General features: G+C 35.7%; 1 long non-coding RNA gene across 1 annotated transcript in view; it reads left to right on the forward strand.

The window, feature by feature from the left end:
- The window catches only part of LOC138143300 (uncharacterized), a 34,664-nt gene extending 20,332 nt beyond the window's left edge, over positions 1 to 14,332 (forward strand). The window contains exon 3 of the long non-coding RNA XR_011163658.1: positions 13,863 to 14,332. This is a non-coding gene — a long non-coding RNA (uncharacterized lncRNA). The remainder of the gene's footprint in view (positions 1 to 13,862) is intronic.
- The last annotated feature ends 226 nt before the right edge of the window (positions 14,333 to 14,558 follow it).

A 14,558-nucleotide genomic window follows, 5' to 3' on the forward strand; every position in this document is an offset into this window, starting at 1 on the left:
TTACTAGCCATGTGACCTTGGGCAAGTCACTTAACCCCAATTGCCCTGCCCTCCCTCCTCCAAAAAGCAAAACAATAAAAAAATTTCCCTCTTAAACAGATATTAATTAAATTACTTTTTACTTATTGAAAAGAATTGAGCTTTGAGTGTATACGCTGAAAAAATGAGCTGTTTGCCCATTTTTTCCTTTGTAGTTCATTTAAAGAAATGTATTTCTTAGAAATTAAGAATTTTAATGTAACAATGTCCTTGTTAACATACAAATTCAGAGATGAACTCAATTAAGGGATCTGCTTTCATGTCTAAATATATTTTATCAGTGGCCTCCCCAATTTATCTGGTTTAAATCCAGGTAAAGCATAGGTTGTAGGCTGAAGGAAATTTAGAGTCAACTAGTCCAACTCCTGGGCCAACTAGGTGACAGAGTGGATAGAGTGCTAGGACTGGAGTCACGAAGATCCATCTCCCTGAGTTTAAATCTGGTCTCAGACACTTAGTAGCTGTGTGACCCTAGGCAAGTCACTTCACATAGTTGCTTCAGTTTCCCCATCTGTAAACTGAGCTGGAGAATGAAATGGCAAACCATTACAGTATTTTTGCCAAGAAAACCCTCAAATGGAGTCAAGAAGAGTGGACACACATGAACAAGTCCAATCCCCATGTTTTAGAAATAAAGAAACGGAGACCCAGAGGATGGAGGGTCTTGCCCAAAGTTACAGAGGTGGTAAGTGGTAGAGTATATACTTGATACTCTGGGAACTATGACGTCAGATCCAGCATTTTTCCCTCTGTACCATTTATTCAGCCCTAGACTTTTAGACTTTTACCTTTAATAGCAAAATTCCTTTCTGAGGAAACTAATACCGCAATCATTTTATCTCTGATATTATTGATGGGTTACATTCTGAAGGGAATATCCATGTTGAAGAGATCACAGATCTGTTGAAGTCCTGAATTTATTGAACTTTTGTGCCTGGTGTGATTTAGTTTGATGTCATCTGAAGTGTCACAAGATTTACATTTTCATTTGAGCAATATTTCTTTGCTCAAGTGATAAAGAATACCATTCTATTAAACCTTGCTGTCAAAAACTAGCCTGAATATAGGTAAACAGCTCCACAGTCTGGTCTCTCTGCATGCATACTCTGGGAAACAAATACCATGAGAAATTTCATTTGTTCATTAAGCCAACAGAAGAGATGTCTTCATTCCAGAAAAAATAATAAAATCAACAAGTATAAACAAACCAGAGAATTTATTTATTTATTTATTGGGAGATGTAAGGAAGGACCCAAGAGGATATGCAAAAGGGATTCCAAGATAAATGGTTTTATGCAGACATTGCTCTGCTTCCTGGACACAAGGAAGTTGATTTTGGGACAAGAATGAGTCCGTGCTCCTATTCACACAATTAGTCATTTATGTTTTGAATATGTCAACTAGCATGTTGTAGTGACCCTTGGCTCTCCAGTAATTTACCAGGTCATTGGCACTTGACTGGATTTGGAACAAAATTTCTCAGCCCATCCATCCAATTTATAATAAAATTTCCCGTTTCTCTGAAACTTAAAGCTAGAGCTGAAATTCCTAATTTAATTGCTGTCATTTGCTAACCTTAATCAGATGTTTATGTATTTATTGTAGCAACTACTTGAAACATTATATTCGGCAAAGTTTCAGTGTTTTCATCACTGAAAGACACATCACAGTGAGAGTTCAGCTTCGGTCATGACTCTTTTAGCATATTGTAACTTAAAATGTGATTCTCCCTTGAACAGTTGGTGAAATCCTTCTAGATAATATTTTATGGAAAGAGCAATGGGCATTCTCCACCTAATATCACTGTAACAGCTAGGTGGCAGAGTGGAGATAGCACTGGCCTTGGAATCAAAAACTCATCTTCATTAGTTCAAATCCAGTTTCACTGTGACTCCTGGAAAAGTCACTTTGCCCTGTTTGCCTCCGTTTCTTCATCTGGAGAAGGCAATGGCAAATCAGTCTACTATCTTTGCCAAAGAAACCTCAAATGGGGTCATGATGAGTCAGACATGACTAAAAATTACTGAACAACAACAAACCTAACATCAGTAAGTGATTCCAGAAAAATACAATGTTAGCCAGCACAATGTTTCAGAAGACTGTTGATTCTACAAAACACTGAACTATGATATCACAGTAGGATTTCATTGTATTTTTTGGCATAAATGTATATTGGTGATTAGCGATACTGTTGTGAAATGATGGTAGTCTAAGCAATCTTACACAGACTGATCATAGCATACCTTCTTCAAAGCCACAGTAAAGGCTTTGTGAAAAGTTGTCAAGTTATTTTCCCCAAAACCAGATAACTCAAAGGAAGCACCACCATTGAACTACTGCTATTGAATACACCTGTGTGGAAAAGCTTTGCGCCATATTCTATGGAAGCCCAGTGTGTCTTCTTTTTGTTTCCAAGTAAGTTGAGAAACAGTCTTAACAATGCCAATTCAGCCTAAGATGGGTAGTAAAGAAACAACAACAAGCAGGTTTCTTCCTGATATGTTTAAACATGTAAGATCCTATGTGGAGGCCTCCCTGACCCTGCATAATTTTACAACCAGCTTCCTCTTTGGCTCAGTGCCTTGGGAATAGTCCCTCTCCCAGAGATCTCTCCAGCTTCACACTTCAAGGATTCATTGTTCTGTTTCCCTCTCAAATTATAGATAGCCTTTTACCTTGCCCTTCACAACCTCAGTACTTCAGCTGACCCAATATCTCATCAATAGGAATATTAATATAAATAGCAGCTGATATAAATTAGAAATAATATAAATAGCAACTAATATAAACAAAACCTCACATATACATTCCAAAGGAAACTTACCCCATATGCTGAAGGCTGACCTCTAGCCCTTCTTACTTTATTGCCTGGGCATAGTTTATATCTGTATCTTTTCTATGCCCAGTCATTTACATGATCTAGAAGAAGAAATTCAGAAGCAAAAACTGGGGAAATCCTCAACACTTGGACTGTTTTGTGGTCGCTGAAGAAATGACCATCCCCTGGTTTATGGAGTGGCTTGCAAAGAGGTAATTTGGAGTCACATTGGTTAGTTATAATAAATTTGATGAAGTTTATGACTGAAGTCCTCTAGTCCTATACTGGGAAGGTTTGGAGGAAAAAAAGGCTAAGCCTGAGGGCAATGGCTTTCTGGCACTACTCTACATTTTGTACTAAAATGATTAGCACCTGGGGCTAGGAATATGCTCAGGAATAAAACAGGAAAGCTTCTGGTGATGTCAAGGTGAAGGTGCTGGCTTTTTTCTGAAAGAACTAGCTGAAAGGGCATAGCAATACTTAGACCAAGGATTTCAGCAGATCAATGTCCAAGTGAATTAACATCTAAGAGCAGAACAGTAACTGGCAGCATCCAGCAGAGCAGTAGGGCAGCTTTTGGCCATATCCGATGCAGACAAGACTAAAGTCTATAGAAACAGAGAAGACATCTACAACATGACAACATCAGAGACACAAAATTTCCTTTCTTGCATGTGTGCTGGATGTATGGATGCATGCTTTCCTTATATGAGTGACTCTACATTTGTGACCTCAATATATGTCCACTTCTTGCTGATGCTGTGTGTATTTGTGGAAGACCATACAAAAGGTTTATAAGGAAGATGCTCTATTTATTTTTTAGGTCATCTCAGTAAATGCCTTTGTTTTGAACCAATTGAAATCTCTATGTAATTACTAAAATGAAAACAAAGTGAGGCTTGTGAGCACTAATTTTAGATCTGAAGACACACAGAGTACCTTAAATCTGGGGTAGCTATCTCCCAGTGAATGCAACTTAAATTCATGAGTTGTGAGGTAACCCAAAGAAGATGCCATAAGTTTTATTATCTGAAATGTTAAACTGATTTATTTTGTTTCATTTATTTTAAATATACTGTTAAGTTTTAATTTTCTATTTCAGAACTGCCTTTGTATACATAAATTTTTAAACATCCTACCATGGGAACAATCTCCAGGGAACAGAGAATGGAAATAAAAATTGACAATCAGGAAAATTAAAAGTTAATATTATATCAAGATGATAAGTCATGCTTCCTTCAAATATTTTGATAGCTTCTCCAAACTCCTCCTTTGTAAACTTGTGAAATTTCAAGCTAGATTCTATAATAGCCACCTTTGCATTAGTTGCAGTCAGTTTTTCCTTCACTTACTTGAGAATGATAAGAACTTGATCGTTTCTTTCAAGTATCATAGATGTGTGATAAACTTCATGTAAAGAGCTCTGTGAACCTTCTGAAAGCATAGCCAATCACCTAAGCATCACCTTGTACAAATATTCCTGAAGGGTCTGTGTGAGAGAGCTGTGGTCCTTACTTATCAGCCTCTCCAAAATGGCACCATTCCAAATGAACCATAACACTGGGATCTGCACACTCTTCCCCAAACTGCAAAGGCAGGCTGTAAAATGACCTGGGTCACACTGTTATTTTAAACTTTTATTTTATTTTTTTCAATTAACAAGCACTATTTTTTCTCCTTTCCATTTTCATCCCTCCCTCCACCAATTTAAAAACAAAATGAAACCTTTGTTATAGATATGAGTTGTCAAGCAAAGCAGATTTCTTCATTGGCCTTGTCCAAAAATGTGCATGTCATTCTCTATCTTGAGTCAGAGAGGTGGGTAGCTTGTTTCATCATTGGTCCTCTGGAGTCAAGAATTCTTTAATCTTTCAGAGTTGTTTGTCTTTGTGATGTTTTGTTTTGTTTGTTTTGTTTTTTCTGCAGATGATTCTCCTGGTTCTTCTCCTTTCTCTCTGTACTAGTTCACTCAAATCTCATATTTCTATGAAACTGTCTTTGATGTTATTTCTTAGTGTATAATTGCATTCCATTATATTCATGCATTCTCCACTATCATATCCACTATCATCTCATTATGGTGAACTAATGGTTCTATGTCTCCACTCTGGCTTTATCAATCTATGTCTGTCAGCAACCAACCTACTTACGGCACTACCTCTATTAGCACTGATCTCTACAATCTTCTCTGTGTTGCTAGGCCTTCCAAGTGGGAAGGTGACTCTCTTCTCAACAGCCAGGTATATACCCTCTCACAAACGGATCCCAGTGGCTATGCAGCCTAGCTCTAGAGAAGAGAATCAGCCTTCCACTTATGTAACCCAATGTCATGCAGAAAAATTATAGTGATCATACAGGAGCTCACGCATATATTGTACCACAAGTGAGTCAACTGCTATTGCAAACTTTGGTGAAGCTGGAATGGACAGAGAACCACTGGTTCACCTAAAATGATAGAATGACAGTGAAGAATGTCTGAATGTAATTAATACCATTGTATTTGACTCAATGACAATTTCACAGACTTAAATGAACTCATATTTAGTAAAGAACTTAGCAAGGGCAGAAGTAGGCAGTTATACTGAGACTCAAATCCCTAACATGTCTCCACTGGCCCTAGACATATAAATAGATCCTGTACTAACTACCCTACAGGTCAATATCTTCTAAAACCAAATATGAGCTTAATTTTAAAATAAAATTTGATTTCTTTTAGTGACTCCTATTAAATATAATTCAATTTCAGGACCAAATAACAGAATTACAGGGTTAAAAAGATCTTCAGAGACAACTCAGTCCTACTTGTACTTGAAGAAAATCCTTTCAATAGCCTCTTCCACAAGTGGTTCTCTAGCCTCTGTGTGAAAGCCTACAGTGAAGGGTAATCTTCGGTTTCCCAGCGAAGCCCCTTCCACTTTGAAACTACTCTCATCGTTATATTTTCCTTATAGCAAGCTAAAATCTGTGTTTGTGACTTCCACCTATTACTGCACTCTCTCCCCACCTAGGGCCAACAGAACAAGTCCAAACACCCTTTCCTATGATAGCCTCTCAAATATTTTAAGCTTTTATGACCACTAGACCCTGCCAAGTCTTCTCTACAGGCTAACAAGCAAGCCTAGTTTTTCTCCATTGATCCTCATGTTAACACTGTTTCCAGTCATGTGATGGCACTCCTCAGGGTACACTGAAGCTAGATCACAGAGTTAAAAGATGAAAGGAACCTTAGAGGTTATCTAGTCCAACTCTCTCATGTTGCAGATGAGAGAATTGAGGCGGAGATAAGTTAATTGACTTGCCCAAGTCACGTCAATATCCCTCCTAAAATGTGAACAATACTACAGTTTAACCAAGGAAGAATACAGAGTAATTATCATTCCCATCACTTGGGACACCATGGCTTTTTAAAAAATATTCTAAGATAGTTTCTTTTGAGGCAGCTAGGTAGCACAGTGAATAGAACACTAGCCCTGGAGTCAGGAGGAGCTGAGTTTAAATCTGGCCTCAGACACTTAACACAAAAACTAGCCATGTGACCTTGGGCAAGTCACTTAACCCCATTTGCCCTGCCTTCCCCCCCCTCCAGAAAGCAAAAATAAGATAGTTTCTTTTTTAAAACTTACATGAGACTGGTAACATATCAAGTTCATAATCTTATTTTATACAAATTGTTGTCCAACCAAGCATCCCCTGATACTGTACGTATACAGTTGATACCCCTATTAAATTCTGTCTTATTAAATGTGACCATTTTATTCTACCTGTCAAGCTCCTTCTGAACCCTAATTCTGCCACCCAACATGTTCAGTAACTCTTTCAACTTTGTGCTACCGATAAATTTGATAAACATGCCCTCTATGCCTTCATCCTGATCACTGCTAAAATATGAAACAGCAAGGATCATGGAAAGATAACATGGACATCATTCTAGAGAACTTAGTCTAGGTTGATTGACTGATGTATTACTACTCTTTGTACTACTGATACTACTGATTGATGTATTACTACTCTTTCTATCAGGTCATTCAACAAGTCATGAATCCCATGTAATTTTATTATCATCTAAAAAGCCTCTGCTTCCTCATCTATAAAATGGGTATAATAATAATAACACTAACCACCAGTGTTGTTTTGAGGGTCAAATGAGATAATATTTGTAAAGTATTTTGCAAACCTTAAAGTACTATATAAATCCTAGCTACTATTACTACTTTTATGATCATCATTTTGGTTATAAATGTCAGTGACTATATGTTTAGAAAGACACTTTGAAAGAGAAGGAATCTAATCATGTTTTCTCTGCACATAATCAGTTCTTAACATTCCATATAGTTATCCATGTTCATTTGTCATGGACATCTAACTGGGTTAGGGCTTGCCACAGAAGCCAAAACTAATGCTTTAAGTGGTGCTAAGAATACAAGCAGAGAAAGATGTTCTAATGCTAATTCTGATTCCTTCTTATGTCAAATGTTTTACAATCAAATAAATCACATGGGATATATAAGGATTAACTGCAAACAGAATTATCCAGTTGGATTAAAATGTTTTCATTTATATCTTTAACTCTATATAAAGCAAGGAATTAAAATTTGAGCATATACTTTACTGCCAAAAATTCATCAAAGGTCTACAAAAAAAAGTCATAAAAATGTATATATACAGAATGCTTCAAAACCATCCTTTCATAAGCATAACCTAATATTTCTTTTCTATGGGGAAACAAAATCACCATACATCCTTTCTTTTACACATTCTCCAATTCCAAACAAGTGATATTTTATTTAATTCCAAATATGGCAGCGATTAGAAATACTATATTATTTATTTTATTCATATTTTCTCTAACTCAAATATCAGGTATTTAAATGGATAGTAGAGCCATAATTAGTAAACCTAGTACATATGCTAGCTAGTGTGATGGAAACATTAGATCAGACTTATTAATTTGTGCAACTACTATTGACATCATGCAATTATATATTCAACAATGCAAATATCAAGAGCCTCTAGGAATGAATGACACGCCTGAATGCTAAAGGTTCTGATAAATATGTTTCTCATACTTGTGCTCCCAAGGTTCCCTCTTTGCCCAGCTTAGAGGCCATGTGTTTGCCTCAGAGTGTCATTCTGGCAAGTTTCTGCCAATCAGCACTACTCTCAGGTGAACGTTAGATACTAGAATTTCCAAATGCACAGAAAGCAAGAGTCTATCATAATTATATTTCATTTAGGTTTTAATGTCAAAGAATCTGTGCCTATGTATGTGGCCTGTTTTCTGTCAGGCAACCACCACACAGTGTTAAACAAAATTAGGTTTTTGGTAGGATTTTAATTCTTTTCCAAGTGATTTGGAAGTGTCAGTGATCTTCAATGGATTCAGTAGGAGATAGTAATTTATTTTGGTGTTATTTTCCTTTAAAAAATATCGCCCTATGATTAGACTTTCTTTTCTCCTCTTAAGGTGATGATAATTGTTTTCTGTACTAATTTACTTACAGGCATAAACCGAGGTTAGGAATTAAAGATTGTTTTATTCTTTACATAATGTTGCTTTATTTACTACAAATCCAATCATCCAGTTCTATAACTTAGGAAAATTATCCAATCAACTCTCGATGATCACATCTGTGACCTTGAAGATATTATAAATATATAATTATTCTAAAATCTATTACACAAAGTTGACACTGTAGTCCCTGGAGCCAGGGAGCAGAGACCACAGACCAGACTTCCTCAGAAACTAATTATCATTAATTCATTTTTTAAAAAATACAACCATTTCCCCTCATTTAGTAGGAAATGCTTCAATCCTATGTCTACTATACTGAGAACATCACGTGATCTGTTCTTTCTCCTCCTGACAAAAGCTTTCTACCCCCTTAAGTGTGTAAAAAGAGGTTTGTTACAAAAGTCTACAGAAATAACCCAAGTAGATTCATTAATATAAAAAAGGTAAGAGTTTTACAAATTACAAAAACTTCAGAGTTTAATTCTGGCCCTCAGCACCGACTGCCTGACACTCAGTGTTCTTTTCTTAGCTTTCTGTCCTACTTTGACACTGGTGTGTGTTAACTCCGTTCTAGTTTTCTGGCCATGGAATCATCCATCCAGCTTGCTATGGATAACATCTTTGGAATAGGATTCACCATCAGTTATGAAATTCAGGAGTCTGGGCCCTCAGAAAGTCTTTTCTTCCTACAGTCTCTCACCCTAGTCATTTTCAGCATACCTAGAATCATAACATCTAAAGCTGGAGGAGACCCTACAGTTCATCTGATCCAACCTTCTCATTTTTCAGATTAGAAAACTCAAAGTCATGAGGCATGTTGACACCATGATGTTATACAAGTAGTAAGAAGGTAGAGCTTGGATTCAACTATAAGTGCTCTGATTCCAAATCTAGTGTTCTGTCAACCGTATCACAACACCTTACTCCAAGCACACTAGTTATCAGCTAGGGATGGGATTCTTCCTCCAATTTCCCTAGCAAGAAAGATGGGAGTAAGGAGTACAAAGACTGGAAAGTTAGGAGAGGACAGATTACGATGAGATTTGAACATCAAGTTCTATTAGTTGGATATTTTGGTCAATTTAGCCCTAACTGGTGAAATTATAGTTCCTTCTTGTAGTGGCAACCACACTGGCATACACAGGATGGTTGCTGGCACAAGTTCTTCGATCTGCTTTACTAGGAAAGATAGCTGTTCAAGGGTCAACAATCTTTTTTAATTACATTCACTAGTTCAGGGGAAAAGTCAGCATCCTGAACTTCAGAGAAAATACAAACAGAAAATACAAGCAGAGAAATAAAGACCAACAGACAGGGCTCTGACTGTCTGAATCAACTATACACTTTACATATATGCCTGGATTGAGAGAGCCTTTATATCTGACCAGTCGGGGAGCTCTTAACATAAGGCCACTCAGAATCTCGAATAGGGAAATCACACAACCCTTCTCATAAGAGAGCCCCCAAAGCAAGATACCAACTCAGAGTATACATACCCTTCTCAGAGTCAGAAGGCTTCTCACAACCCTCTTAACTCAGCACCTAATTAGAGATTATCAAAAGGTGTGACAGCCTTCCTACAGCAAGCTTCCCCTAATGGGCTCCACCTGAGGCCTATTAATCAGTGGGGAAGATCTTAAATCCCATTAATATTACACTCTTACAAATGCAAACTATACCCAAATCACCAAATTTAGCTGAGTATAGGAACCCATGCTTCTCAGAAGCTCTCCAAACTCAACTAATTTGCTCCCTAAACCTAACTTGCAGGGATACCCCTAATTCCCAACTACTGGCAGAGTTGAACTTATAAATACATCCCAGAGCTAGAATATCTATACTTTTTCTTGTCCTTAGTTAGGGATAAGAGAAATAATGGTACAGGAGAAAGATCTTTGACTCTAGAATCAAAGGATGTGGATTTCAATCCTACCACTGATATCTACTACCTTTTATAACCTGCAATAAATCAGTCAAATTCTCTGGATCTCTATTTTCTTATCTGTAAAATAAGAGGATTGGACTAGATTGTCTCTTAGGTCCCTTCTAGCTTGACGTTTATGATTTTGTCAACTCCTTCCCTACTTTAGTTTGCCATCATTGGCCCTGCCTTGGAATTTCTTCCTTCACACAGATATTACTACTAACATGTATTTTTTATAATTAGGAAAAATAGGTAAACATATGATCTAGCAAAATCATTAATATGTTCTCACCATCTTCCCCAACTCCAATAATCAGGCATGGTTATTTAGCCATGCCAGCTGTTTCTATAATACAATGAAACTGGGTTCCATGAGTGATTTAAGGAATCTATATCATTACTGTAAAATCATACCTCTTATATTTGTATTACCTTCAGCTTAGTTTTTAATATGTATTCAATTTAACACAGTAGTACCAACTTTGCCATTATTTTCTGTATCTCCTTCTGGATTTCCATCTGTTCTCTTCTATATACACTTTAATGATTCATTGATGTTCTTTTCTTCTTTTTCTAAATATCACTATCAAGAAATGCTAGTGGAAGCTTCTTCTTTTGTCATATGCAGCACTCCCACCTACTTTCTGTAGTTATGGAAAGTTGGGGGAAGGTAGGGAAATTGATGGAAGTAGACAGTCAAAAACTATTCCAGGTCTTGCATGCAAGGCTTTCCACATTTTTCTAAAATCAACCAGCTCATTTTTTCTTATACATAGTAGTATTCCACCGCATATATCCCAACTTGTTTAACCATTCCCCAGTTGATGGGCATCTCTTTAATTTCTAGCTCTTTGCCATCACAATAAAAGCTGCTATAAATATTTTAGAACATATAGGTTCATTTCTTTTTTCCCTGATCACCTTGGGAAACAGACTTAATAGTGGTATTGCTGGGTCAAATGGTATACACAATTTTACAACTATTTGGGCATAATTCCAGACTGCTCTACAAAATGGTAGGATCATTTCACAGTTCCACCAATTATATTTCATTTAAAAGAAAAAAGAAATGGGGTGGCTAGGCGGCACAGTGAATAGAGTACTGGCCCTGAAGTCAGGAGGACCTGAGTTCAAATCCGGCCTCAGATAACACATACACGCAAAAACTAGCGGTGTGACCTTGGGCAAGTCACTTAACCCCAATTGCCCTACCTTTGCCCTCCCCCCAAAAAAAAAGAAAAAAAAAGAAATACAAAAATAAAAACAACTTTTCCCATCTATTGATAATAGTAAAGTTTTGTTTTGTCATTGATATTGTCTACCATGCTTAAAGTCTTTCTAATATTGAATCAACCTTGAATTCTTGGTACAAATATAACCTGACATAAAAGTTTTTTTAATAATTTTTTTTTACTAATTAAGGATACTGCTATATGGCTTTCTTTCTCTGATTTTTCTTTCTCTGCTTTAGATATCAGGATTATTTTTTTACTCAAAAAAGGAACTTGGTAAGATTCTACCTTTCTCTAGTTTTGCAAACAACTTAAGCATGACTCGAATGAATTTTTTAAGTTGTTTATATTATTCACTTGTCAATTATATATTCACATATCCACTTGTATATTATTCACAAATCCATCCTGAGGTTTTTCTTAGGGATTTCATTTATAGCTTAGTCAAATTCTTTTTCTGGGCTCAGTTATTTAAATTCTCTATTTCTTGTTATGATAATAAAGGCATTTGACATCTTTATAAATATTCATTCATTTCACTTAAATAAATCATTTTACTTTCATCTAACTAGACAAAATAGATTCTAATATGTTCCTTCATTTGTTGTGGATTCTTGTTCTCCATTTTTTATATTTCCAATTTAGTTTCTCTCTTTTTCTGAAGATTAACAAATGATTTGTCTAATTCCCTTTTTTTAAATTTATTTATTTAGATAGTTCTTATAATATCCAGTCATTAATGAAGAATCACTTTCATACCAAAATGTCCTAATGAATGGTCACCTTCCCAGGTATTAGTATGACAGTTAGTTCTAGAAAGCTGACCATGCAGAAGGGCATCTAAGGAAATATATGATCTCCAATGAACTGGTGCACTTTAACCAATTGGCACATTAAAATGACATAGATATTTGTCTCCTCTCAATTCTTTCCTGCAGATAGAATCATAGAGAATAAGAATGACTCTTACAATGTAATTTCTCAACAATCATTTGCCAATTAATTTATTGAATTTGTATGCATGATGATGCCTGGTCATAAGAACATTATGTTCTACAACTACTTTTCCCCTCCTTTTTTGGACTAGACATGGAATTTTACTGATGTAAGAAGTTCCCTTTTAGAAATTTCTTCTGCTAATCCAAACCAAAGCTTTCTCTAAAACTAAATTTCATATCTAATGGTCTTTTCTTAAGCTTTATTCTTCTTGATCTCTCTATATTATTTGATACTGTTGATCACCATCTCATCCTAGATACTCACTGTTATTCATTTTTTATCCTGCTCTTTCCAGGTTCTCTTATATTTCTGATCACTCCTCGCTATCCTTTCTTCATTCTTCTTTGTTTTTTAAAATGTATTATTTATCTTAAACATTCTTTTTTTTATTTTGAGTTCCACATTCTATCTCTCTCACCAACTGTTTCCCCAGTAACTGAGAAGGCAAGAAAAATGATATCAATTATACATGTGAAATCATACAAAACATACTTCTACATTAGCTATATTGCAAAAAACAAAAGCAAAAAAGTACATAGAAAGGTAAGTTATACTATTCCATTTTGTTAAAAAAATTTTTAAAGATGGGTGATTGGTCTAGAAGACCTCTGAGGTCCTTTCCAACTATAAATTAATATTTTATGAGCCTAGTTTTAGTTATAAATTCAACTCAGCTATATTTTCAATTGTGTTCATCTGTTATTTTCAGAATTTCTATTTTTCATTTTGAGTTGTGATTTTTTTATTTGTAGTTTTTTAATGATTTTTTTAGTTATATGCCTAATTCTTTGATCTTTTATTTCTCAGTTTTTTTAGGAAGATGTTTTAAAATATAAATTTTCTAGTAAGTACTCCTTTGGCTACATTCCCAGATTTGTGGCATGTTGTCAAACTATTGTCATCTTGTCTCTCCTTTGATAAAAACATCTATTGTTTCTGTGATTTCTTCTTTGACTTGAACATTCTTTAGTGTCCATTAAAATTTGAATCTTTTCTTCAAATGTCCATTATTGAATATATTTTTATCATCTTGGGGTCAATGAACATGTTTAATATTTCCACTCTTCTTCTTCATGAGTTTTACTCCTTAGCAATGTGGTCAGTTTTTATAAAGGTGTTATTCACCACTGAGAAATATGTATATTTTTTTCTGTTCTTATAAAGTAATTCCTAAGGATCTATCAAACTGACTTTTATAGGCCTATTCTGATTGTTAAATTCTTTCTCATTTTTTTGCTAGATTGTAATGGTAATTTAAAGATCTTCCCTGCTTCTTAATAAACCTAAATTAATTTGAGAACCTTCCCTGATTTGAAAATATACTCTGCCCCCTAATAGGCTGAATATGGGCACCTGGAGCCTGTGGTAGGAAGAGTTTGCTGAAGGATGGAACAATCCCACAGGAGAAGCTTGCTTGAAGGAGGCTTGGTTTTCAGGAAGGTGAAACTTTTGTTACTTTGTAGTCAAGTGGGTCACAAGGGTTGTGATGTTCTCTGACCCTGGAGAAGGCTATATATACCTCTAAGGTGAGGTTTTCCTTTGGGGCTCACTTTGGGAAGAGTTGTATGATTTGGCCAGATGAGACTCTGGGCAGTCATTGAGCCCCCTGGCTGTGAAAACCCAGATGTTGGTGCTTCCCTCTCTGGTAACTAACTGTATGTATGTAATGGTCAGACAGCTAGAAGCCCTGTCTGTTGAATTGTGTTATTTTCTCTGTCTGTATTTTTTTGTCTGCTGACTCAGGGTGCTGACTTCTTCCCCTGAACTATGTAAATGATATATGTTTGATTAAAGTAATATTGTTAACACTTTCTGAGTTGCTTTCCTTTAGAAGAGCAAATATAAGAACCTATGCTAGCAGCCATCCTGTGTATGCTAAGGTGCTTGCTGCTACATAGATTTGTCTAGATGTGTCCACCTATGATTGGTTTGCTGTTCATTAATCCCTGTAATTAGATTAACTTTTCCTCCAAGAACTTAGATGATATACCATTCAATACATATATTTAGTATTAATATTATGTTATTATCTAT

The sequence above is a fragment of the Petaurus breviceps genome, unplaced genomic scaffold (assembly GCF_028583685.1).
Source record: "Petaurus breviceps papuanus isolate PSGF00001 unplaced genomic scaffold, PetGlider_PUasm1.0 90638, whole genome shotgun sequence".
Lineage (NCBI taxonomy): Eukaryota > Metazoa > Chordata > Mammalia > Diprotodontia > Petauridae > Petaurus > Petaurus breviceps.